At 51.1% G+C, this 27,080-nt stretch overlaps 1 long non-coding RNA gene across 1 annotated transcript; it reads left to right on the top strand.

The window, feature by feature from the left end:
• Positions 1 to 27,080, top strand: LOC113901141. Its single transcript, XR_003513328.1, has 3 exons — positions 1 to 450; positions 6,118 to 6,221; positions 23,927 to 27,080. It is a non-coding gene; the product is annotated as an uncharacterized LOC113901141 (long non-coding RNA).

The following is a 27,080-nucleotide window of genomic DNA, read 5'->3' on the forward strand; positions in this document are numbered from 1 at the left end:
GGAGAGTGACCTTCCCAAGTTTAAAAAGTCTGGAGGGCAGAGGCTGGCAGCCTTCAGTTCCAAGCCTATCCCACCTTCCTTGCTGCCCCCACGTCTTCCCAAACGCCAACTCGGCCTGTGAGGGGCCCTCTCTCAACTTAGCAGAGACTATGAACTCATCAACTGCTGTGTATCTTTTTTTCCTGAGAACATTTTCCAGCCAACCTTGCTATTACTATATGTGGTTACCAAGTTCTGGCCAATGGAAATTGGACCAGTGATATGCACTAATTCTGGCCATAATCCCTGAAAACTTCCTGTATGACCTTCTGTGTACTCCTCTTTTTCCCATCTGTGCATCTGGGAGCACAGGACTCCAGAGCCCTGGAGAATAAGGAAGGCAGTAAAACAAGGGTCCTCAGATGACTGCGTGAAGAGCGCCCCAACACCCTGCTTTGGACTGTAACACGAGTGAGTCTGATATGTTAAGCCGTTGAGATTTGGAGGTTGTTACAGCAGCTAACTCACCCTAAGTGATAACACTTGTCATGACTGAACCTAACTGAATACATGTCCGACCTGCTTTAGTTCCCAACACTATGCATGGGGATGCCTGCTGTTTCTGCCTGCCTGTGCAGCACCCTCCTCTCTTTTCTAGGTCCTAGCTCCCACTTTCATTAGAGGAGCTACTCCTCTTCTTGGTGAAGCTGTTTCTTACGGAGCCTCTTCACCACCATCCAGAGTGGGCATCGGGTATACCATCCTTTTGGCCACATGATTGGTTCAGGGGTAGATATAGTGCGATCAGAGTCTCACTTAAGATTTGGGCTTTGCATGCTGGAAAAAGAGTCTCTCCTCCACTGAGATCCTGTTATGAAGAGATGCTGAATCATGCGGGCCTGAAGCTACTGGAGCCATTGCCCAAGGACACAAGGAAGAAGCTGTTGGCAAAATGAAACCAGCACATTGAGGAAAGGAGGCTAGGGGGCTGGAGAGAAGATCCAGTTCTACATCCTTCCAATCTTCCCAGAAGCCAGGCCTGCCTGCAGTTTTCTCAGTTACAAGAGCCAATGACTTTTTTTCTAAAAAAAGTTGATGAAGTTTTAATTTCTATTCCTTAGCACTCAAAGAGTTGTGATTAATAAGTAATTATTGAGCCAGTACATATTGAGACCTACAGCTTAAGTTGTGAGCCAGAAACTGGGATAAATTGTGAGCAGATTAGACGTGAGTTGTTAGGACCTCCTGTCCCCATATATTACTAGGTAGGTGCAAACATAATTATGGTTTTGGACCATGAATTTTAAGTCATTATGACTAGGCTCCACCACACCTTTATTAATCAAAATAGGAATCATTACAATCAACACATTTTTGCCAATGAGAAATACGTTTGCTTATTCCTATAGCATAAAAACCTGTGCTTCGGGACTCAGTGAATTCTTGGCAAGCATTTTCTGCCTCTGGCTAGTTGTGGAAGCGTTTTCCCTGCAAAAAAGTTGTCGAGATGCTTGAAGAAATGAGTGATAGTTGGTGAGTGTTCAGGTGAATATGGCAGATGAAGCGAAACTTTCCAGCCAGATTTGTCCGACTTGTAAAGCATTGGTTGTGGAGTGTGCTGTCGGGCTTGTCATGGAGCAAGAAGAACTGGGCCCTTTCTGTTGACCTGCCGCGGGTCTTGCGGTTTTCAGTGCGTCTCATCGACTCGCTGAGAACACTTCTCAGATGTAATGGTGTCACCAGGATTCAGAAAGCTCCAGTGGATCAGACGGGCAGCAGACCGCCAAACAGTGACCATGACCTTTTTCTGATGCGAGTTCGGCTTTGAGAGGTGCTTTGAAGCTTCTCCTTGGTCTAACCATTGAGTTGGTCATCACTGGTTGTTGTATACGATCCACTTTTCTTTACATGTCACAATCCGATTCTGAAATGGTTCATTGTTGTTTCATAGAATAAGAGAAGACAATACTTGAAAGTGATGATTTTTTGGGGTTTTTTTTGGTTAGCTCAGGAAGCTCCCACTTATCAAGCTTTTTCAACTTTCCAGTTTGCTTCAAATGCTGAAAGACTGTAGAATGGTCAACACCGAGTTCTTTGGCAGCTTCTCCAGTAGCTGTAAGAGGATCATCTTTGATGATTGCCCTCAGTTGGTTGTAGTCGACTTCCCATGTCCAGCCACTACACTCCTCATCCTCAAAGCTCTTGTCTCCTTTGCAAAATTTCTTTAACCACCACCGCACTGTATGTTCGTTAGCAGTTCCCAGGCCAAATGCATTGTTGATGTTATGAGTTGTCTCTGCTGCTTTATGATCCATTTTGAACTCAAATAAGAAAATCACTTGAATTTGCTTTTTGTCTAACATCATTTCCATAGTCTAAAATAAACAGCACTAATAAGTCATTAACAAAAATACATAAAGCCAGAAGTGCACGTTAAAAAGCTGTATAGCATAACCACATTTATTTAAGAATGTGTTCTAATACCAAATGGCAAATTTCAACAATGCAAAACCTGCAGTTACTTTTGTACCAACCTAATATGAATATATTTGGCAGTTGGGCCTGATGCCAATATAAAGCAACAGAACAAACTGTCAAGAAATGGGGTCTAATTTTTCTACTTTTCAGATTGCTGGCTTATCAGGATAAAACAAGGAGTGTGTGCCTTTTCCTTTACCCTTCTGGAAAGCCCGGCTTTTGAGTTCTTGAGGTTTGAGCTTTCCTTATCAGCAGGAGGGAAATAACAGTCTTTGGTCTGTGTTTCCGGCCAAATGGAGAAGTTGTCAGGCTGGGGTGGGCTGCCCTGTGATTTGGAGGGCCTGTGCCCATCAGGTGGTTAAACAGGGCGGATGTCCAGAGGGCCAAGAGGTGCATGGCCTGTAGGAAGTGTGGGCCTTCTTGGACTGCAGAGGAGAAGTGTTGGGGGTTCTATGGGGCATGAAGCCCAGAGATCAGCCCCCAAGAATTGCTGAGGTGTGGCCCTGGGCGGAGGAGGGGCTGTTCTGTGCCTTGGGAAACTGAACCCCAGGTGCTGAGGCTCAGAAACCTTGAGAAAGGTCCCCAGGCCAGGTCTTCCTCAGAGTCAAGTTACCCGCTCTGCATGGACCATGTGGGTGACAATAGGGACAACCATGCATTGACGATTAAGCCTCTGCCGTCCATCTTCATGGGCCAGGCTTAGCCTGGGGTCCTTCTATTCAATACAACTTTCTTTATCCACTGCCTATCATCATGACAAAGGCAGATTTTAGCTAGATGTAATTTATTTGGGGAAATTAAAAAAGCAACGTTTCTTTTACCTTAAATGGATCTCCATGCATTTAATTATAAATTGTTACAAATTATGCAGGGAAATCACTGGGTTCCATGAATCCATTGAACTGAATCTCATCAATTCTGTGGGAATAAATGGTATTTTTTAGTCAATGTGGCAGTTGCTCTAGGAAACCTCCTTAGGTGCTACTTGCTGCTGCTGCTGCTAAGTCGCTTCAGTCGTGTCTGACTCTATGCAACCCCATGGACGGCAGCCCACCAGGCTCCCCCGTCCCTGGGATTCTCCAGGCAAGAACACTGGAGTGGGTTGCCATTTCCTTCTCCAATGCATGAAAGTGAAAAGTGAAAGTGAAGTCGCTCAGTCGTGTCCGACTCCCAGAGACCCCATGGACTGCAGTCTACCAGGCTCCCCTGTCCATGGGATCTTCCAGGCCAAGAGTACTGGAGTGGGTTGCCACTTAGTCTTAGGTTAAATGGAGTTCAGGGACTCTCATAGTTTCTGTAATTTATTTTCTATCAAGACAAAAAACAATTGCTCATTATGTATGAGAGCTACAAACAGTCTTGATCTCATCACTCAGTATCTCAGAGGAAGATAAAGTCTCTCCAGCTTCCATAAAGAAATCTTAAGCAAAACTCTGGGGACTTCCTTGGAGGTCCAGTGGTTAAGACTCCACAATTCTCCTGCAAGGAGCATGGGTTCAATCCCTGGTCAGGGAACTAAGATCCCACATACTGTACAGTGCAACAAAAACCAATATTTAAATAAATAAATTCAAAGTAATATAAAAATGTTTTAATTAAAAAAGAAACTTCTGATTGGCGTCACTGAGGTGTGTCCATCCCAAGCCAATCAGTTTGTCATGAGGACCGCATACTTGGAATGGCTAGCCTGAAGACCTTATTCAATCCCCACAACAACCTTCTATGGAAAATATCATTGTCTCCATTTTACAGGTGAGCAGATTGATGTGGAAACAGGTTAAAGTACTTGAAATTGTGTCCTGCCTGCCTGCTAAGTCGCTTCAGTCGTGTCCAGCTCTTTGTGACCCTATGGACTATGTAGCCTGCCAGTCTCCTCAGTCCATGGGATTCTCCAGGCAAGAATACTGGAGTCGGTTGCCATGCCCTCCTTCAGGGGATCTTCTCGACCCAGGGATTGAACCCACATCTCTTGTGTCTCCTGCATTGGCCAGAGCGTTCTTTACCACTAGCGAGAAGTTGTGGAAAACATTATTATTACTCACCAGCACTGAGTTCCCTTCTCCTTCCCTGAACATGGGAGGATGGTGCTTCCTGGTCCTCTTGAAGTTAGATGAGGTAATTTGACTTTCATATGAATAGAATGATATGGGTCCCTTTCCGTGGCAGCAGTGAATCACTGGTGCCTGACCCCCATTTCTCTGCCTGCTCCGTGGTGAGTGGGGAAGGCTGTGTCAGTCTGGAGGCACACCACAGGGTCTTCACATGGAGAGCAGCTGCACAGAGCCACCCAGACGTGCAACAAGGCTTTGTGTCCCTGAGCAGAACTTTGTTGCTTTAAACCACTGCCATTTTGGGGTTATTTGTTCTTGTAGCATAACAGCCTATCCTGATTGATGTAAACATCACTCAGCTAATAAGCAGCAGAACTCGAATTTGAAATGTGTCTGGCCCCAAAACCTGTGTTCATAGCTTATTCCTCTAAATTGTCAACATTCTTCGGGAAGAATCTTATGCAAAATTTGCAGTTCTCCTAACTCTATTCTGTATAAACTCTGACTTTAGATCTCCAAGAGATGCAGCTTTCTCCCTCAGCTTTCAGACACTTCCTGTGTAACCATATTCCTCTTCATTCTCATCGAATGAAGTTTGGGCAAAAACAGGGGACCTGCCTCCAGAAGCAGCCAGCATGCCTAACATGAGTCTCTGCCCCTCACTGTGATTCCTACCTGGGAACTTGATTCCTGCTGGAGACTCTCTGGGGGAAGAGCCAGGTAGGAGCCCAGGGTTAGTCCTAGAGTTGTGCCAGGGAGGGAAAAGCCTGAGAGATCAGGTTGCTGTGCCATTTGCTGGGAAGGAGTGGAAGGGAAGACAGTCACTGGCAGGGAATCCAAGAGATGCTAAGAAAATGAGGGAGCTGAAACCTGAATGGGGCGGCCCTGAAGCTCCCCTATCCATGGTTTGATGTCATTGGTCTGCAGTGCAGGCCTGGAGATATATATATATATATATATATATATATTACACTTTATTTTTTAGACCAATCTTAGATTTATAGCAAAACTGAACATATGGTAAAAAGAGTTCCTATATATGCTGTACATACCCTGCATAGTTTCTCTAGTGCTAGCATCATGCATTAGTGTGGTACCTTGTTAAAATTAATGAACAAGTGTTGATAGATTAAGATTATTACTAACTGAAGTCCATGCTATATTCAAGGCCCCCTTTAGTTAATCTAATGTTCTTTTTCCATCCCAGGAGCCCATCCAGGATACCATATTACATTGCGTTATCATGTCCACTCAGGGACATGGCATTTTCTCTGCCTGTCCTTGCTTCTGAGAACCTTGACAGGAAAACTTGTCAGGGATATCAAACTTGTCTGTTAGCTTCTCTCATGATTAGACTGGGGTTTTGAGTTTTTTTGAGCAAGGAGACTTTAAAAAGTTTTTCCATGTAACTCTCATTTTCAGGCAAGATTACCCAGATGATTAGTGTACAAGGGACAGGCTCTGGCCTCCCCTGGGCTGGACATACAGGGAGGCCAATACAGATTTGCAGATTGTCTGTGACAAGACTCAGACCTTCTTTCTGCTCTTGGAATCATCAATGCAATTGCACTTAATTGGACTCAAGCCTATTCATGCACTGTTGTTTCAGGGTGAAGAGTAACCCCTAGGGAAGAGGATGCCTCTACAGCCTCAGGGTGACCAGTCAGGAGACAGAGCAGGAGTCTGGGAGGTGGTGCGCTCTCCTAACAACAGGTAATACATTCATGGCCATTGTGTCTGATCTTCAGATACTCTCTAAACACCATGTTTGTTGGCCATCTAAAGGACATTCTCAGTTCTGGCTAACAAGATCTAGGAAAAAATTGCTGGGAGTTGTGGGGAATCGTGATAGAAAAGCTTCTGAGAAAGATTTTTCATCCCTGATCAAATAAGGAAAGCACACAAGACAGCTCTTTCCACTTTTACTATCACCCTACATCCAGACATTGGAGGAAGTCTGAAGATGTGATATATGGAGCTGTGGCAGCCATTTTGCAACCATGAGGGAGACCATTTGGACCCTGATCCAGAGCACTGGCATCTTGAAGTTTCCAAACCAGCTAGATAACTACCCACCTCTAGACTTCTTGGTAGGAAACTCTGTTATGGTTGATGTCCCTGTTGGTCAGTTTCTATTACCTACAGAAAAATCACACAGGGTCTATTATAGACATCATCCTTAGAGCACAGATAAGCCCTGGAGAGGGTAGGGACATGCCTGAGGTGTCCTGATGTGGAAGGACATCGCGCAAAGAGTGGTGTCATCATCGTGGATCCAAAAGGGGATGGCCTTAGGCAGGGGTGGGGCGTCTGGAACATCAGGAGAGGATTAGGGAGCCACTGCAAGTTTCTGAGCATGAGGGAAGGGGTAGTTGGAGGAGGCACAGGGGAGGTTTGGGGGGACTTTGGCCCAAAAGCCACATCCAAACTCGCAGGTGAAACAACAAAGGTCAGCCGCCTTCCAGCAGGGCCTTCCTTATGGCCATCTCCAAAGAGCCTGCAGGAAGGAAGGAAAGGCTGTGGCTGGGATTCAGCATAGACTAAAAGGACCTAAATTTAGATCAGACATCCAGGGAGAGGCTAGGAAAGCCATTTGTGATGCTCTCTGTAATGCTTTTGCCTAAAGAGCATCATCCAGCTGTGCTTGTTTAGATGACCACCCCCACCTCCTGCCCCGGCAGGGCTGAGAACTGTCATTTGCAAGTGAGGCCACAGCAGCACAAAACTGCATGGTGGAGAAAGGCCAGACCCTGGGCTCGCGGGCCCAGGTCTCAGCCATCTCTCTGAGAAAGGAAAAAATGGTGCCCGGGTTGGTAATAGCATTTTCCCATTTCCATGGTACACCTGCTTTGTGGCTGATTTCGCCAACATTGAAACAAATTTCTTGCGAGTTTACTGGCATTTAACGATCCGCTCTTGAAGCCCGTGAAGTCTGCTCTGGCACACCACTGCTTTAGATGTTGCCCACCATGGCCCCTCCCTCCTGCCCCCCTGACCCTCTTCCACTTAGTTCAGGCCCACAGGCTCCTCCTGCCTTCTGGAGGCAGATCTGTCCTTCCTCCACCCTGACCTGGTTGTGGGTTTCAGCTCTTGGCCCCACAATTTGACACTGCCATGTGTATCCCTGCCGTTGCCTCTGATTCTCCAGCCACCACTTCTCCTGGTGGCTGGCTGGATGGCTTGAGGGACCCATTCCCTTCTGCCTTGGCCTCAGCTGCTCTGCGTCACTGCCAGCCTGCTTGGATCAGCCCTGAGGCTTCGTATGGAACATAATGTTCCACTCCATGACATGGGGCTGGGGTGTCTGGATGGTTGCAGATGAAAAGGCCCTGGGATCTCACTCAGGATTTCTTTCATTTTCCAAATGTCACACTCTTCCCTCCCAGTGCTCTGCAACCCCTTCAAAGTCTGGATTCCCTCCCATCTTCCTGAGGGCAACCCTCTCCTCTGCCCACATTCACTGACTCTCTCCTTCACTGAGTGAAGGAACATGTCCCATCTTGACCCACAGCTCTTCCAGCTCTCTGGGACCTCTGTCCTTCCCAGCTCTCCCCTTCAGATCCACCCCACTGATGTCTGCATCTGCTGTCCTATGTCCAAAACCTACTCTTCCGTGCCCCGTCCCTGCCTTTATTAAGGTCTTATCACTGTTCTATAACCCAAATCCTAACCATGGTTACTGAGGTTTATGTCAAACCCCACCACCTCCCAGTCCCACCCCTAAAGTCCCACTGCACTTCCAGCTGAACTCCTCAGCGTGCTAGAGTATCACTTCCTCCAGGAAGCCTTCCCTTCTTCTCTGCATCCTGAGCAAACCTTGATTTTAACTCTCCTCCCACTGTGAGGTAGTCATTTATTTGTTGATCTCTCCCGTCAGGCAATGGTTTTTTGGGAGGAGGAGCTTTGTCACTCTGCCTTGAAGCCCAAGACAGTGCCTGACACATGATAGGTACTCCACGAACAGGGTTTGCTTTGATAATGCCTGGGGTTAGCGGTCATTTCTCTTTCAGCACTCTAGAAGCACTTCCTGTTGGATTGCCTCCCAGCTTCTCCACTACAATAGGAATTTCTTGGGGCCAAGAACCTGTCCTCAGGACCCCTCTCAGCATGTAGTTTTAGGCGGGTCCTGATGGTGGGACACAATAGCTATTTGGAGGATGGTGGGCAGAATCAGCTGTGTCCCAGATTTCTTCAAGTGCACCCCACTGTTGACTGAGGCACCTCAAGAGGCAGTTAAATTTAAGATAAGTTTTCTACATGCTCACAAGCCCTCACCCTAATTACAAAGACCCTTGGAGGAACACAGGCCCATATGTTCTGCATGGAACCTGGGTAATAGGTCAGCCACTTGGAGCAAAGACAGAAGGACTGGGAGCCAGGCAGGCCAGTTCTCAAATGGCCCACTCCATCCCAGAGAGGCCAGAGGAATCTTTGAGTGTGTCTGAGGGGCTGGGGACCTCTGGTGAGGGCAGGCAAGTCTTCCCCTCCACCCCTCCACCCACTGGCCAGCCTGTTAAGCAGGGAACATGGACTCTGACTCCCAACTGGAACCCCACAAGGAGAAATGTTCTTTTGGTTTTCCTGTTGGAATCCCACGAGCAGGAATGTTCTCGTGGTTTTCCTGTTGGAATCCTCAGGGCAGGAATGTTCTCGTGGGTTTCCTGTTGGGATTCCATGAAAAGCACTTTCATTCTCCCAGCCTTGTGCCCCTGAAATTTCAGGGGCATGGGGTCCTGAGGGATTCCCAAGTCTGGCCCTTCCCAGGCTCTACCTGCAGGCTCTGGGTATCTAATGGGTGTGGAAACCTCCTGGAGCGGGGACACTTCAGCCACCGACAATGCTGCTGCTGCCATTTCTGAGCTAAGCTCTAGTGATTTTTGTTCTGTTGCTATAATGGGGTCACCTAGAAAGTGGCCAGCGTGTCTGGGTTACCAGCTAGGGTGGAGCGGTACTGAAATGGAGGGGCGCTGCCTGCGTCTGGATCTGAGCTACTTCGTGGCTGTGACTATAAACACACCCGAAATTCTGAGCCTCAGTTTCCTCATCTGGATGGTAATCGAATCCATGACAGAACTGTTGGGGGTGATGATAAATGAGATGACTCTCTCCATCTCCTTTCACACAAGCCACACCCTTGGCAAGGTCGGGTCTCTCTGAGCCATTGCTGGGCAGAATCTTGCGTTTCCTTTTGCAATGTCTCATCCATCTCACAACTCCACTCCCAGCGCCCCTTCCTGCTCCCAACACTCTGGCCAGTGGTCAAGGGTCATATGCAGGTGCCCATGAGTCCTACCCTTGGCCCCCACCCACCTGCATCCACCTCCCCTGAAATGTTTGGCAGGACGAGGGGCCCCATTTAAACCATGGGTGTTTGAGGAAAGAGGCCAAAGGCTGAGGCCAGAGCAAAATGTGTCCAGCTGGCGTGGCTCAGCTCCTGGGACAACGGCTCAGTGATTCTCCCACTGGGCGCGTCCCATCCCTGCCCTCCTTCTTCCACCTCCTCCCCTTCCTCCTCCTCATCCCAGTCTTTCTCAGGGCACTTGTGAATTCACTTTCTCTTTGAATCCCTATGAAACCCTAGTCAGGCGGATGAGGCACAGAGCACCTTCCTCATTTAGGGAAGAAACTGAAGCTCAGACAGAATAATAGTATAAGTAGCTCACGCGTTTATGTTAACTGAAAGTATTTTGTAATAGGTAATTCGCTCACATGGGTGATGGATCAGAATCGCATGAAGATGTGTATAGTCCAAAGGCCTGCTGCCCCACTCCATCCCCTTTCATTCTCCCAACACAAGTAACCCCGTTGACTAGTTTCTTAGGTATCCTTCCAGGATGGTGGTAGTGGTTTATTCGCCAAGTCATGTTCAACTCTTGCAACCCTATGGACTGTAGCCCGCCAGGCTCCTCTGTCCATGGGATTCTCCAGGCAAGGATACTGGACGGGGTGGGGGTGGGGGGTGGTTAACTATTTCCTTATCCAGGGGATCTTCCTGACCCAGGGATCGAACCTAGGTCTCCTGCATTACAGGCGGATTCTTTATAGTCTGGCCACTAGGGAAGATCCTTAGGCTAGGATACCCTTCCGTAAATCCAAGCAAATCGGGCACGTGGTCTGATTTCCTCACTCCCTGCCCAGATGGTAGCATCTTACACGCCATGCTTTCTACTCAACATGCATCTTGGCAGTCTCTCCCCATCAGTTCCTAGAAGGTGTCTCTGTTGTGTGCCTTTACCATAACTGACCACCTGCCCTGAGTATTTGCTGCTGACAGGTGCTGTGCTGAAGGATCCAGGTGGACTGCTTTATGTAATCCTCAGTTCAGTTCAGTTCAGTTCAGTCGCTCAGTCATGTCTGACTCTTTGCGACCCCATGAATCGCAGCACGCCAGGCCTCCCTGTCCATCACCAACTCCCGGAGTTCACTCAGACTCATGTCCATCGAGTCAGTGATGCCATCCAGCCATCTCATCCTCCATCGTCCCCTTCTCCTCCTGCCCCCAATCCCTCCCAGCATCAGAGTCTTTTCCAATGAGTCAACTCTTCGCATGAGGTGGCCAAAGTACTGGAGTTTCAGCTTTAGCATTACCTCTAACCAAATGCCTGGGGAGCTCTTATCATCCCCGTTTACAGATGAGCAAATTGAGGTATAGAGAGTTAACCTAGTCAGGGGACATGCCATCTTGTTCCAGAAGTAGCGCTTTCATCCGCCACGCACCCTCAAGGTTCTGGAAGGACCAGCCTCTTGATTTTATCTGCCTCCCAGTGAGAAGTTTCAATGCAAACATCCAGCCCTGCTGAAAGCCGAAGTCTTTAGGTTGCCAACGAACACACACCCAATTGCTCTAATTCCCCACCCACGAAAGGAACGGGTTGGGGTGTTATGTAAGTGCTTAGATATGTGCTATTGTCTCCCCAACATGTAAAGATTATTATTCCCATTTTCTGGAGGAGGAACATGAAGCTCTGAGAGGATGAGTGACTTTTGCAAAGGGATCGAGCCAGGATGACAACTCAGGTCTCAGGACTTCCTCCCGGCAGCCTGCACAGTCTGATTCCCCATCCTCTACTTCCCTTCTGAGATGGGGAAAGTGTTGCTGCTGGGGTCCCTCTCTGGGAGGGAGGTGGGGGCTGTGCCTGTGTCCCCACACGGCAGCTGGGGAGGCAGAGCAGGCTCTGGGTCAGCTTAGGTGGGGAATGGGGGTGCTTCTTGAAGGCTGTAATGAGGGATGATGTTCTGTCCCCTCCCCAGAACTGGGCTTCTTAAAGGATCAGACTCTGTCCCTTCCTGGGACAGAAGGCTCAGACTCCATCCAGTGATGCAGGGGTGCTGGGAGCCTTTTCACATGAGACGGTTCAGCCAGGATGACCGACTCTGCTTGGTTTCTTGCTCTTCCCTGATGCACTGAGGGCCGGGGTAGGCCTCGAGTCGCCTGCTGGCCCATCTGGCTGCTGTTCTGCTCCTCTCGGCGCTGCGTGTTCCAAACCACCAAAGGGAAGACATCCCTAGGGTGGGGGTGGGGGGGCTTAGGGTTTGATGGGAGGCTGACCAGTGGTCCCAGCCTGGGCAGCCGTGGAACCAGGGACATGCAGCAGGGGAGCCCGGCTCTCCTAGTCTCAGACCCTGCATGGGGTCCACGTTAGGGTCAGCACTAGGGGTGCCACAGATGGGTCAGGGTGATCTCTGGGTACATCCAGCTTTGGAACATACGGTTCCGCGCATTCTGCATCACCTTCCTCTGGCCCCCTCTCCCTAGACTCCTCTGCCTCCCCATCCTGCCTCCAGCACTCTCCCAGCCCCGCCCGTCTCCTGGGAACACCAGCAACAATACCCACCATTTATGGACCACAGGCTACATGCATTAAGGCTGCCATGTATCAGGCCCTCACTGTGTGCCAAGTCTGTGTGAAGCATTTACACACACGCACGTACATGCTATGTCAAGTAATACTCGAAACGCCCCAGGGAGGAAGGTACTATCTCCTTTTTGTGTGTGAGAGGACTGAGAAACGAAGAGAACCAGAGAACCGTTCAAGGCTGTGCAGCCAGTGCACACAGGAGAAATCTGAGTGAGCGTGGACTGAGCTGTGTCCCCGGGCGGGGAAGGAGCGGGGACAGCAGCTTCTCATGGTGTTCAGGCAGCAGCTGGAGACTTCGTGCTTACCATACCTCGAGGCTATGGGCCATGGACCCGTTGGAGAAAGGAAATGGTCCACAGAGCATGTCCCTCTGTTGTGGTCCTCGTGAACAGTCCCCCTCCATCCAGCATCAGCGATATGAGCTGGGGTAGGGGATCGACAGAGACAAATCTCCTCACTCTTCCTCAAATTATATCTTCCCATCTCTGCATCTTTATGCTTCTGCTTCCTCTTCTTCTCCGTCTCACTGCAGACGGAGAAATCTCTTTCTTTCTCGTCATCCATCCATCTTTCTCCATCTCTTGGTCCTGGCAGTGGGTAGTGGGGAGGCCTCTGAAGCCTTGGTGGGGTTGTGTCCTCACAGGAAAAAAACCTTTAGAGATCTCAAGAACAGAGAGGCTCTCATTATTGCCATTGGATCTTTGCAGCCCAGAGTCCAAGGTCCGCCTCAGCCTGGTAGACCCACCTGGAAGCACCCTCTTGGCCCCCAGACACACCAGCTGCTTGAAGCATCTGTGCACAGACTTAGGGGGCTGGATGGTATTGAGAAGCCGTTTCCTCTGTGTGTGACCTGTTACCCTTTTCTCTCTCCAGGGCAGGTGGTTGTTTATCCCCTCCATCAAATGGGGCCTCCCAGAGCAGAGCTGTGCCACAGACGGAGTGCCCCACCACGCTCGGGTCCCACCTCTCTCTTGCTCCCTTGCTCCTTCCTCTTTTGCCAGCTCTCCTGTATGTCCAGATCTTTCACTCCACTTCCTTGGGCCTGGATCTGGGGGCCTGTGCCTGCCGCAGACCAGGGCACAGCCGCAGGGGGCTGCGCTCCCACATACACCTGAGTCCTTTCTGCAGGGCAGGAGGGCAAGCCAGGGGAGAGGTCACCCTTGCAAACTGTTGCCTTTTTGGCTTTTCTCAAATTTGCAAAAATGTGCCTTTGAGCAAGTTAAAAAAGAAATCAGTGCCACCTCCCACAAATGATACCATTTCTCAGGCTCGCAGAGCCGACGTGGGTAGACAAATAGGACTTTAAAAATAGCCTTGTGTTTCTCAATCTTACGGCCTCTGGGGGCTGCAGGGAGAGGTCTTGGTCCAGCCTGGTTTTCTGGCCCATTGTCTGCCTGCCCTGGGTTAGGGGTGGGCGTGGGGGCTGTTTGTAGGCGCGGTAATTCCTGGGCAGAGGAGGGAGGAGAGGGAATTCTCAGCGAGGATGAGCCAGATAACACACACTTGAATGGAGGAGCTGTTTGGTGTTTATTTTTCCCTTCTCAGGCCAAGTAATAGAGCACACTCCATTTTGAGCTTCAGCTTTCATCAACTTTTTTTTTTTCCCCCTTCCCCTCTGCTTTTTCCTTTTTTTTTCAAGTGTGCAGTGGAGACTGAGATACAAGGTCTTATTTCCATCTGGGCTCTGGCCCAATAGCCTCGACCAAAAAGTTACTTAAGTCATATTTCCATCATCTGCAGATGGCTGTGTATTTATTTCTCACCACAGTAAAATCCCAAATGGACTGCAGATATTTGCACGAGTCACAACTGCTTCCTCCTGGCAGGGTTGGGACGCGGCTTTGATCCTTCTGAGAAAACAGAAATGCTGGCCTCAGCCCAGCAACAATGGCGCCTTTGGGACTTCCCAGAACGACCCGAGAGCTGGGCCTGGAGCGGGTGGGTTGGGTGTCTTGGGGTTCAGGGGTATCATATCCTGGAGATGGGTGTGGGGACTTTGAGAAGCAAAGCCGGATGAGTGAGGGGGATTCGAAATCAAAGCAGGTAGGGTCACCGAACAGGTGACTGGCCTAGAATAACCCTCTGGAGGATGGCAGCCCCCGTGTGAGCTCTGTGAGGGAAGGGCAAACCCTGGAAAATTACTCAGGGAGAGGCAGCCTCTCCTGGACACAGAGCCCCTCTGTTCGGCCAATGTGACCTGGCCCCCATCTCTTTCTCTGCTCCCTCACCCTCAGGGCGCTGAGCCTGGCACGGGAAGGCAGCCCCTGGCCTGAGCCTGGCAGGTTCAGCCCTGGGTCAGGACTGGCAGCCAGGTTGCCACCGAGATGGGGCTCTTCTCTGCCACTCAGGGGGCGCCCTTACCTCCAATGGACCGCCTTTGGGTGCTCCCTGTCTGCCTCCCCAGATGGCACCTCCTGCTCCCAGGAGGAGAGTGTTTGGTGAGGATGGTGGGGGGACTCTGAAAGCTGAGGGATGGGATCTATTTAAAGGCTGAGAAGATGAACATAAGGAACCAGGGAAACACAGAAAACGGGAAGAGACAGAATGTGGAAGGCTTGCATTCTGATCTCCTCTTTTCTCTGCCTTTTCTGGTTTCTCATTTCCATTGATGTCCAGTGTATATTTACATCGTTCCTTCTGTTTCTTGGCATTTGTGTCCTTCTGTTTTGGCTTCAGGTTGCTTGCAACAGTGTTTCTGTAAAGTTGTCCCTGATAAAATCTGAGATGTGTCCCCGTCATGGTGGGCGGGTGAGTCCTGCGTACCTCCTCTTGGGAGTTGAAGGCTTTGCAGAGGAACAGAGCTTACCCACGAAGGGGGCAGAAAACTGCTGATGCCTCTGTACCACTTCCAGAACTTTCCTGGCTTCCTTGGGGCTGTCCTTCTCTCTGCCTTCTTCCCAGCCCCATACAGTTCCTCTGACCTAGCCTGGGCACTCTTGGCATCCCCGGCTGCAGGGTCTGCAAGGGGCTCTGTGCCCCAGGGTATACTCTCTGGGTGGAGGCCCCCTTGGTAAACCCAGCGCCCCGTGAAGGACTCTGGGTCTCTGGTTTGGTTCCTCCCTGGCTGCTGTCCATCCGGGTCAGTCAGCAGGCCCATTCCCCACCCCAGGCCCGCCCTCTCTCCCCGCCCCCCCCCCCCCCTCCACACACACACATCTTGGCTCAGTGCTCTGTTTTGCTTTAAGACTTTCTTTCAACAGAGCACAGAGTTGGCCACCAGTGTCTCTGGCCTGGCCCACCTCGAAGCCTGACCCTGACTCACGGCCCCGGGTCCCGACAGGACCTGGTTCACACCGGTTTAAAAACTCTGGACGGCAAAGTCACAAGCCATCTGCACCCTCGTCTTCCGCTCGAGACGTTATTTATGTGTGTGGCTTTGTACTCGTTGCTAAATGCGGCCTGTGTGAAGGCTGTTAATTAACCCTTTGAGAAATGAGCTTCCCATCAGGGCAGGGACAGGAACCAGGAACATGTTTGTAATCAGGTTGTTAAATGCCAATGATTTATCCTGCTTCAGATTAGCGGCTTATTGAAGCCAGAGGAAGGGGTAGAAGAGATGCCCTCCAAAAGTGGTTTAAATAAAGCCTGTTTTGTGCACACTGATTGTCAGAAGGGCAGGAAATGCTAAATCAACGGTGCTCCTGGGCCTTGGTGAGGAGACAGGAGGTGTTTTGGAAGGGAGTGGAGGTGGCGGGCTGCCAAAGCCTGCCCCTGTGATCAGGAGGAGGCACGGGCAGCCCTCCAGGTGATCAGCCATGTGGTTGCTTTACCCCTTCGGCCATCTATAAAATGGGACCCTGCCCTCCTCACTGGGCAGTTGTGGAGAGAGTGGAAGAGACAGTCTGAGGTTTTACCCAAATATAAGAGCAGCCATCCAAAGGGTGGTTATGCTGTGGGGACATACTGTGGGTGGAATGGGTGATCGCAAAGGAGGAGGTGAGACTTTACCACTTGGAGAGGGAAGGGTCCGGGGAAGAAGATGTTCAAAAGTTTTCCAGAGGGGCCTCTATGCCCTCACCTGTGAATGAGGGTCATTCTAAAGTCTTCAAAGCTGGTTCTACGAGTATAGTTTCCCCAATGCTGAAAATAGTCCTCCTGAAATGAGAGGCCAGCTTTTGGGCTGGGAACCTCAGCCTTGGTTTCCCAACCCAGGATCTGTTGTTCTCTACCCTCCCCAGACGTGTGGAGGGGGATTCAGGCTAGGGGTGGGCGGTGGAGGAGGGCAGGTGGGCTTGGGTCTCAGGGACTGAGTGGGCCATCAAGGCCTGCTGGTATTTTTGATGGCGACTCTTTACATTCTGGGTGAGACATGCCTTAAAAGCACCATTGAGAGCAAGGGCTCTGATGCCTGCACTCAGCCAAGCTTCCTGTCAAAGTCGAATAAGCCCAGAAAACAAGAAAATGTATTCACAGCCCTGAGCCTTCCCTGCTTCCCAGGCTTATTTCATTCGAAAATAGTCAGAGCTGGAGAGAGGGGAGGAAGACGCGAAGTACAGCCTTATTCCTGAGTGACCCTGTGTCTGCTGGGGGTGGGGTGGGGGGCCTTGTGTAACCTCTCAGAGCCAACTTCTTAGGGCATTGTGAGGAGATGAGGTAGCGACTTCAGTAGGGGAACACAAAGAGTACTCCCTCCAGCCCCCACTCCCTCCTTCCTCCCTTTCCCTTCCCTTTCTTTCCTGCCCCCTCCAGTCTCTTCTGAAATCGCCACATCACCCTCTGCTGATCCATTTATAGCTTATAAAATGTGCCCAGATTAAGCCAGTCCAATACCTCTCAATGATTTACCCAGACAGCCAAATGCGAGTGAACCCTCAGACGAACACAACCCAAATATCTGTATTTCAACGTTGACTCCTAAACGAAGTAAAAGTATATGTGTTTCGAGTTTTCACTTAGTTAGCTGTGGTTTAGCAAGCTTCCAGGTGATTCCGAGGCAGGCTAAAGTTTGAGAACTTTATTCTAGAGCGTGCAAAGGTGTGCCCTGAGTCTAGAGGTGAGGCAGGAGGGAGTGATGACATTTCTCACTAGGAGATGGCTCTGGGAGCCCTTTGCTAGGAAGGACACCTGCTCTGGCCGCCACCTTCTTCTTTGGGGCCTCTGGTCACTCAGTCAGGGTGACGAGCTGAAGCTGCCTTCAGAGTTTCTGTGCCCCTTGGAGGTTGATTCCTGACTCCCCTCTATGGCATGTCCATCTCCTCACTCTTGAGGTCACCGAGAGCATTTCTCAAACGTGTCCCCGTCACGGCCCTTGGCCTACCCACCCCCAGGGTCAGTAAGCTCCCAGCATCCCCTGCGCCTTGATTTTCCCCCACTGGCAGACGTGTCTCACTGTGTCGATGAAAATGTCCTGTGTCTGAGCTGTCCAAGATGGCAGCCGCAAGCCACACATCGCTGTTGAGTGCTTGAAATGTGGCTAGGGTGGCTGAGGAAATGAAATTTAAATTGGCTTTCACGTAGATTAATTTAAATTCGTATAGCCACATGTAGCTCGTGGTGGCCACTATACTGGACAGTGACATTCTAGACTCTCTCTCAATGCCTTCGTCTCTAATTTCTGCCTTCCCCTCACCCTTGGCAAGTGCTCCATTCCTACCAAATCCCGTCCCACTGCATGGAGGGGAAACTCTGGCCTGAGAGAGGGGGTCCTCTAGGATACACAGGAAGCCGGGGGGGCACTGGGGGCCATCCCCTACCCCTACTCTGCCTTCAAGGCCAGGCCTCAGGCCAGCAGCCCCATCAGACCTTGGCCTCTGGCCGAGGTGTGGGAAGTCGAGTGTGATGAAACCCAAGCCCCCTTGGCAGGCGCCCAGCTGTGGTTTCACACTTGAGCTGCAGAGTTGGGAGGAGGCGGCTGGAGAGGACCGTCAGAGGATGGGAATTCGGGTGGCCTGGCCAGCAGGCCCTATGAGCAGGAGCTGTCCCCAAGGGGGTTTCCAGGCCGAGCAGGCTGCCAGATTGCGTGGGTGCCTCCTGGTGGCTGAGGGCTCAGTGTGACCCAGGCCTTCCTGTTGCCCATCTGTGGGGAGTGACAGAGAAGGGATGGAGAAAGTGCTGAATGAGTATATGTGACTGCATGTGATGACTGTGTGTGTGTGTGTGTGTGTGTGTGTGCATGCATAGAGAGGGATGGCACCAGCTTCTCTAGGGAGGAAACCAGCCAGCTCACCCTACCTTCACCACCATCATCACCTGCTACTTAATTTGCAGGGCCCAGTGTAAAATAAATACTCAAGGTCCCTTGTTCAAAATTATTGAAGATTGCAAGAAGGTGACATCAGAACATTAAACCAAGTACAGGGCTTTCTGAGCACGGAGTCCTGAGTGACTGATGGCTTGCCAACTCATGGAGCTGGCCCTGCCTCCAATGCTGGAGACAGACGTGGGAAGGTCTCAGAACAGAGGACCTATGTTCTGGGCCAGCCTGAGGGCAGGAGCTGGCCCATTTCTCTGCACTCAGCCCCTCGGGGCTCCTGGAGGAAGACAGAGGTTTTGAGTCTATCCCAAGTCTTCTGTTAGATGGGCTGATGCCTTCACAATGGGGAGGAGAAGGCTTCAGAGACACCATTGCTGCACCTGCCTCCATCCCTGCCCCAGCCTCAAGGGGGCACCGTGGAGGCAAGATGCAGTCATAAAAGTGATACATGTTGACGGAGTACTTACTTCACGCCTGGAGCCTTGCTGAGTATCTTGCCAGTATCACCTCATTTGCCTTTCCTGACATGCCAGGAGACAGGTACTCTCATTTGCCCCTTTTACAGAAGGAGGGGCTTCCTGCAGGGAGGGAAATGTTCTGTATCTTGATTGTGTGGTTTGTGACAGGCATGTGTACATCCATCCAGAGTCATCAAGCTCAGGTGAGTCAAACACACTTAATCTGTGTGTTTATTGTGTGTAAATTATCCCTCAATAAAGCTGATTTTTTTTTTAAAAAAGCATATTTTGAAAAGCGAGACTTTGAAGACTTGCCCAAGGTCACATTCCTGGTGAGTGACAGAACTGGGTTTCTCAGTTCAGAGTAGTGCCAAGCTGGCGCAAAGATCACAGACCCTGGGGTCAGAGAGATGAGGTTCCAGACCAACCAATTTGTTCTTGAGCAAGTTACTGAGCCTCTCTATTCCTCGGAGTCCTCATCTACAAAATGGCCTCCAAGATGGTGGTTTAGTTCAGGGGCCTGTGGGTGAGATGAAAGTTGCTCAGTCGTGTCTAACTGTGTGACCCCAGGGACTGTAGCCCACCAGCCTCCTCTGTCCATGGAATTCTCCAGGCAAAAACACTGGAGTGGGTAGCCATTCCCTTCTCCAGGGGGTCTTCCCAACCCAGGGACTGAACCCTGGTCTTCTGAATTGCAAGAAGGTTCTTTACTGTCTGAGCTACCAGGGAAGCCCATGGGTGGGGTGAGGACCCCACAATGTCCCCCGAAGTTGCACGAGGTACTCTTGTCCTGCTGCTAGTGGCTAGGTACGTGGGGCAAAGCCAAGGGTCTCGTGCTATCACCCTTCTCTGCCTCCACCAGCCCTCTGCGGCTTCCAGCTCAGGCTCTGCCCCCTGACCAGGAAGCAGGGGGTATGGTGGGGCATGGCCCGTGCAGGGTGAGGGTAGCAAGCTGACACCAGAGGCCTGGAGGGGAGGTGGTGTGGGAGGTGGGACCTCCCTTTGTGGAGTCCCTGACAAGCTCCCACAGAGAGAACCGATTTGGGATTCTCTTCACAGAATGTGAAGGGTGGGAGGTGTCTGGAGGGCACTTTCTAAGGTCCTGGTCTTTGTTGGAGGGAGGATGGAGTTTGCTGTAGATTTTATTAGAAAAAAAAATCAAGAACATCTTAAAAGTCAAGGATCTCCACTGCACAACTAAAATAGAACGTGTTACTTCCAGCCTCTGGCCTCATTCCATTCATATCCCCCGCACTCTGCTGTGTTGGACTGTATTTATTTACTTCTAAGTTCCTTGACAAAAAGCTTAAGTTGTATTCATCACTTTGGTCTCCCGACCCCTGCCCACCCAGGGCCTGACACATCCTAGGTGCTTAATAAATGCTGGTAGACCAAGAACTGAGAGCTGGGATTAGCCTGGACGAGGACTTAGGCCCAAACCCCATCAAACTGCCCCGGGGGGAGCCCAAGCAGGTAGGGAAGTGGCTCTGGGTCCTCAGCAGCTTCCTGACATGCGCCAGCTCCACTGGTTCTGTTTCCAGGCCAATCTATTCTCAGTTTGGCTTTGGGGAAAATTCCATTATTTTCATCCTAAAGAATCACCCTGGTCCCCCAAGTCCCCATAAGATGTCCATCAGTAGAGTAACACATGTGTTATTCATGAGAAAACAGGCTCAGAGAGGCTGGGGACTCCCCCAAGGACACACTGCGAAGTCTTGACAGAACCACCCCAAGCACTCTGGCCTCCTGCCCCCCACCCCCGCCAGCTCCATGACACACCCACTGCCTCTAATGTTCTCTCAGCCTCTACCCCCCTCCCCAGTAATGGAACCCAGCTGGGTGGGGCTGGCCGCTGAGAGGCTCCAGCCTGGGCTTGGGCCAGCGACTCATGGAAATTGGGCCATTTTCCTGGGGCGGAAATGAGAAGCAGATGTGGGTCGGGAGCTGGGGTGCAGGCTCATGCCGGGTTGGAGGCTCAGGTTACACGAAGGAACACGTGATTGTGGCTACAAAAACAGCCGGAAACCCCAAGGCCCACATCGTCGGGGGTCCATCCCAGGCCTGGGGGGTGGGGCGCCAAGTCTTACCCCCACCCCTTACCTCCTCGGTACCCCTGAGATAGTAGGAGGAGCGTGAGACTGGAGGGGCGGGGAGTGCGGAGGGGGGCCTGGGCAGCGGCCTTCTTGCTCCTCAGCTCAGGGCTGATCCCTGCACAAGTCCGGTCCTCAGGAGGACACCCAGGAAGGTCAAGGCACCCTGTACAGAGGCCACAGCGGCCTCCACCCCGCTGCCCCAGTTTGAGCCACGGCCCAGGCCCCGGAAGCCTTTTACAGCCCGAAACACCTGGTGTTTGACCGCTTTGCTCCAATCCTCTGGCTTAAGGGATTGTCTCTGGTTGCAATGTATCACCTTTCTAGGAAAGCACCCAGTCTTAGACAGTATTCAGACAGCCTTACCTGGGTGGAGGTAAACTTATCAACTCCTTCTAAACAAACAGCCAGTGAGGCCTGGGCCTGAGGGGAAAGGGCTGAGGCAGGACCCTCTGGGAAGATGCGGGAGATCAGGGTACAGGAGGAGCCCAGGAAAAACTGGGCGTTTGTGTGGAGGGCTCAGGTCCCTGCTTTTCTCCCTCAGCCAAAAGGGCAGGGCCTAGTTTATTCATCCCTCCAAACAGCTATCCATTCATTCAATAAGTGGTTCTTGTCCAACCACTGTGGCCAGGGCAGTGGGCTAAGCCCTGAGGGTCCAGAGGTGGCTGAGCATGGATTCCATCTCTAGGGCCTCACTGCCTACTGAGGAAGCCCACCAATAAATAGCTTTGGTTAACTGATTCATGCATTTATTATTGAGTGTATACCATGTTTCAGCAATACTCTAGGTTCATTGGATCTATGAGTAAACAAACCAGATAGTTTTGGAAGGGGAGACAGGCTATAAAACTTTTTAAAAAATAAGTTAACTAATAAGTTTAGAAGGTGAAAAGTGCTATCATTGTTGTTCATTCGCTAAGTCATGTGTGACTCTTTGTGACCCCATGGACTGCAGCACTCCAGGCTTCCCTGCCCTTCACTATCTCCCAGAATTTGCTCAAACTCATGTTCATTAAGTCGATGCTGCCATTCAACCGTCTTGTCCTCTGTCGTCCCCTTCTCTTCCTGCTTTCAATCTTCCCCAACCTCAGGGTCTGTTCCAAAGGGGTGGCTCTTCGCATCAGGTGGCCAAAGTACTGAAGCTTCAGCTTCAGCATCAGTCCTTCCAATGAGTATTCAGGGTTGATTTCCTTTAGGATTGACTGGTTTGATCTCCCTGCAGTCCAAGGGACCCTCAAGAGTCTTCTCCAGCACCACAGTTCGGAAGCATCAGTTCTTCAACGTGCTGTAAAAAAGGAAAATGGAGCAGATAAGGGGGGATTGGGAGCCAGAGGCTGGTTGCAGTGTTCACAGGCCTGGGAGGGTGGGCTTCCCTGAGAAGGTGAGACCGGAACCAAGACTTGATCTGATAGGGGAGATGAGAGTGGGTTTCTGGGGGATGTGCAAAGGCCCAGGGGCAGGAGAAGGCCTCAAGGTTACGGGAGCAATAAGAAAGCCAGTGTTTCTGGGGCGGGGAGGGAAAGGGGAGCAGGGATGAAGGTCCAAAGTTAAGGAAGACCAGGCCAGGAGATCTCAGAGGCCACTCTAGGGTTTTAGCTTTTATGGTGAGTGAGATGGGAGGCACTGGAGAGTTTTGAGCCGGGAGATGTTTATTGACTGGTTTTTCCAGAGGACCACTTGGACTGTTGTGTCCACAGTAGCCTGGAAGAGGCGAGGGCAAGGGCAGGGGGCTGAGTCAGGAGACACTTGGAACAGTCAGTCCAGGTGGGAGGTGGTTGTGCTGTGGCCAGGCTGCATGGTGGAGGATGGGAGGGGCACCCAAGGGGAAACGTGAATAACGTTCCATGGTAACAGAAGAAGGGCATGATTAACTCTGACTCAAGATGCCTTCCCAGGGGATGTGACTCAAGCAGGATCTTGAAAAATGAGCAGTTCAGCAGGCACTCAAGGGAGTGAGCATTCCAACAACACGTGTGACAGGGAAGGCAAAGAGAGAGCCAGGCCTGTCTGGGTACCCGCGAAGCTGCTCATAAACATCAGAGCAGAAGGGTCAGGGTAGGCTGGATTAGGGCGCAGCGTGCCGCCCCGCCAAACCCTGTCCTGTGATTACCGGGAAGTTCGGGAAAGAGTTTAAGCTTGAGGGCTTAAGACCCAACTTGCCCTAAGAATAGTCCTGCAGTCACCATGAAGGGCTGGGAGGGTGGTGGAGAGAGGAGACCCAGATGGGAAGCGGAACTTGAGGGCTGACTCAGTGCAGTGGGAGAGAGAGGGAAAGAGGGGAGCTGTTTAGGGAGCAGAGAGGACCAGATGCGTGTGGGTTTGGGGAAAGAGGAGCAGGTAGCTTAAGGAAGAGGACGAGTCCGTTTGGGACAGGCTGAGTTGGAAGAGCCTCTGAGAGATCAGAGAGTGGAGTCCAGGAGCAGCCGATGGAGGGGTCTGGAGCCCAGCGAGGGGACTGCGTCCAGAAGCCTCGAGTGGCAGGAGGCATTTAAGCCATGGAAATCCACCAGCTAGATGGGCACCTCCAAGTTTTTATCCTTAGGAAGATCTATAGTTCCCTCCTCTTTGCCTCCCTCCCAAGGCCTTTGAGAGATGGGGAGAAAAGAAAACAGTCTTGAGAGGGAAGACAAAGGATCAGGGTGGGGTGGGGCTCCTGGGGTAACACTGAGAAGTCCCTGAACTGGTCCCTATCACCCCAGGGTGTCTACCATAGCGCCCTGAGTAGATGGACATCTTGATATTGGTGTCTATGGATCCCTGCATGCAGATATGTAAAGTGATGTGTTTTCATTTTCTCATGATTCCTGTTTCCCTGTAGCCCTCCCTGATGAAGCTTATTGCCTAGTGGAGGGGGCTTCGAAACAAGGCTTCAAGCAAGGTTGACGCAGACAGGCTGCAGAGAAGCTGCTGCTAACAGCAATGGGACCAGGAAAGGGGAATCCAAAGAAAGCAGCACCATCCTTCAACCTCAGAGGCTTGTGTGGGAGAAACCCGTTAGGTCTGAGGGAAAATCCTGCTTCGAGGGGTGGGTAGGGCTTGACTCAGATTGCAGCAGGGGAGGAAACTTTAGTGACACTCCCTGTGCAAAGCAGCGATTCTAGATGCCACCAAAGCAATAGTATGCCACCCAGGAGGTGGTTTGAAATGGCTGGGGAAAGTTGTCTGGGAGACAGCTTCATGGCACACTGCTTGTTCTGGAGTGGGTAGGAAGAATGAGCCCAGGTGGTCCTAAGTCCCGGGGACCACAGAGGCAAGATCTGTACCACCAGCCCAGATCAGGGACCACATGCTTCAGCATCACTCCTCTCCAGCCTCACCCCTACCAGTGAGCCCCAGGGACCAGGAGGCTCCAGTCCTGTCCCACCTGTGTGTGTGTATAAAAATGCAGAGGACTCCACTTAGAACTTCAACTCCCTCTTCCCACCACCATGAGGTCCATAAACATCTCCCTGCACCAGGAAATTATCTTGGCTAGGAGAAGGGGAAGGGATGAGAAAATCTTGGGAAACTCAGCAATTTTATACAAAAGAGACCAAGCTAAATGTATGGAAATGGAGATATGTCTAAGGAGCAATTTAAAGGTTTTCTTTTTTTTTGCTTCTTCTTTTCTTTTTCCCCCTGCTTGTCAATAGTAGGAATGATCAGATCAAGATGAAAAGAGTACGAGAAAAATGAAGAATGATTCTGGTTTGACCCATCTGGGTAGGTACGTGTGACTCAGCTCTGCAGTAATCATGTCTGTACACGTGTGCTGGGGCAGCTGTGGACTTTCAGTTCTAGTCATCAGCCCTTTCCTTGAAGTTCACTGTGTGTTTCCTTGTGGCCAGGAGTTGAGAATCATAAAATTGTCAAATCTCTATTAATTATCTATCACTCTATAATAAATTAGTCCAAAATTTAGCTGAGATTCATGCAACCTGGGGATTAGAAACTTGGAAGCAGTTTAGCAGGGGGTTTCTGGCTCAGGATCTCTCATGAAGTTACAATCGGGATGTTGGCCTAGGCTGTGGTCATCTGAAGGCTTGACTGGGGCTGGAGGACGTGATTCTAAGATCCACCTGACAAGCTGGTGCTGGCTGTTGGCAGAGGCTCTCAGTTCTTCACCTCATGGATCCCTTTCTAGGGCTGCTTGGATGTCCTCATGACATGATGGTGGCTTCCTCCAGAGTAAGTCATCTGAAAGAACAATGTCTTTTTATGACAACCTTGCCTTAGAAGTCTCACTTTCCCATGCGGCCCTTGCTCTCAAAAATGGTATGGCATCGCAGAATAGATGAAATTTCCCTTTTGCAAAACATGATGTCTGAGGTCCAAGGGAAGTGATGCGGGCTTTCCGAGGATCAAGTGAGCTGCCCAGTCAGGCAGCAGGAGGCTTCCTGGGAACGGGCAGAGACATCCTGCCTCCTGGTCCTGATCCCAGTAACTACTCCCTGTGGAAGGAGGCCTGGTACTGCAGAGGCCTGGCTGAGTGCGGGGCTGATTCTTGCTTACTGGACAACCAAGAGTATGTGGAGGAGGGCACTCTGAGACTAGAGAGAGGCTGCCAGGGGGTTTCTGGGGGTGAGGTCGGGTAGGGACCCTGAAGGGCTTAGAAGTGACACAAGGAAGGGGATTGTCAAGTGAGGGACAGGGCTCAGCGGGTGGGGGAGGGCAGAAAACCCAGAGGGTCACATGGTCCTCCGGTGGTCAGCATGCCATTTTCCTGGCTGTCACCCCTGGCCATAGGTGCGTTCATTTGTTCATCCATCCATTCATTCCTGCATATCTACCTGCTACAAAGACCAGGTCCCCGTCCTAGGTGAGGTTGAGGGTTGTTTGTGTAATATATGAGGAGCTCACCTTCTTAGCGGGGGTTGGGGAACTGTCAGGAAAGGCTGGCTTCTCACGGGAGGTGAGGTCTGAGCTGCTTCATGAAGGGGAGGAGTGAGCCAAGCAAAGGGAAGGTGTTCTAGGCTAGGGAAGCACTCACAGGCCCCGGTGTGGCAGACCACAAGGCGCCCCTGGCAGGGCCATGGCAGGACGAATGGAAGGCTGTGGAGAGATGAAGCTGGAGGGGCCAGAGGGCGTGTGGCCCTGCCTGCCTGGTGGGGCAGTTTGGATTTCTTCCAGAAGACAACAGGGAGATTAAGAAGGAATTTAAGCAGAGGCATGAAGGGATCCTGGCGTGCTGCAGTCCATGGAGTTGCAGAGAATAGGACACGACTGAGCGACTGAACAACATGAAGGGATCACTTGGAAGTTTGGAAAGATTGTCCTGGCAGTAAGGATGAGGATCTGGAGAGGGAGAGTCCAGGAGGCTATGGGTGCGGGAGAAGAAGCAGGGGGAGGGAAGGAGAGAAGGAGCCCAAGAGGCCTTTAGAAGGCTGAAGAGCCCCCAGCCCTGCCTATAGATTGAGCAACAGCCAGGACCACAGACTGAGCTGTCTCAGCTCATCTCGGAGTAGTGCATTAAGGCCAGCAAAGATCTCCAGGGTTGGGCCCAGCCCTGACACTGACCCAGCCAACCCCCCTGCCCCCCAGCCCGCTGCCTTCCTCTCTGGGGGCAGAGGGTATGCTCAGTTTGATCCAACCCAGACTTTAGCTGAAAGGTGGTGAGGAACTGTGAGTTGGGAAAAGTTGGGGTGGGGAAGCCACTTGGGAGCTGTAACCACAGGACAGCCAGAGGAAAGGAGACACTCTACTGGGGTCAGAGAGGCAGGAGAGGTCAAGCCAAAGGGGAGAGGTGTGGCAGGGTTCCAGCCCTATCTCTGGGGACCTGGAAAGCGAGGAGAAAGAATCTGGCCGTCTGAGAGGTGTCTGGGGGTCATAGGAGATAACCCCACACTGAAGGCTATTTACCAGATCCCAGAACAGAGGCTGCGATCCCTGAGATTCATGAGATGGGAGTTGCATGCTTAGTCGCCTAGCCGTGTCTGACTCTTTGTGACCCTATGGACTGTAGCCTGCCAGGCTCCTTTGTCCATGGAATTCTC

Source organism: Bos indicus x Bos taurus, chromosome 11 (genome assembly GCF_003369695.1).
Source record: "Bos indicus x Bos taurus breed Angus x Brahman F1 hybrid chromosome 11, Bos_hybrid_MaternalHap_v2.0, whole genome shotgun sequence".
Taxonomy (NCBI): Eukaryota; Metazoa; Chordata; class Mammalia; order Artiodactyla; family Bovidae; genus Bos; species Bos indicus x Bos taurus.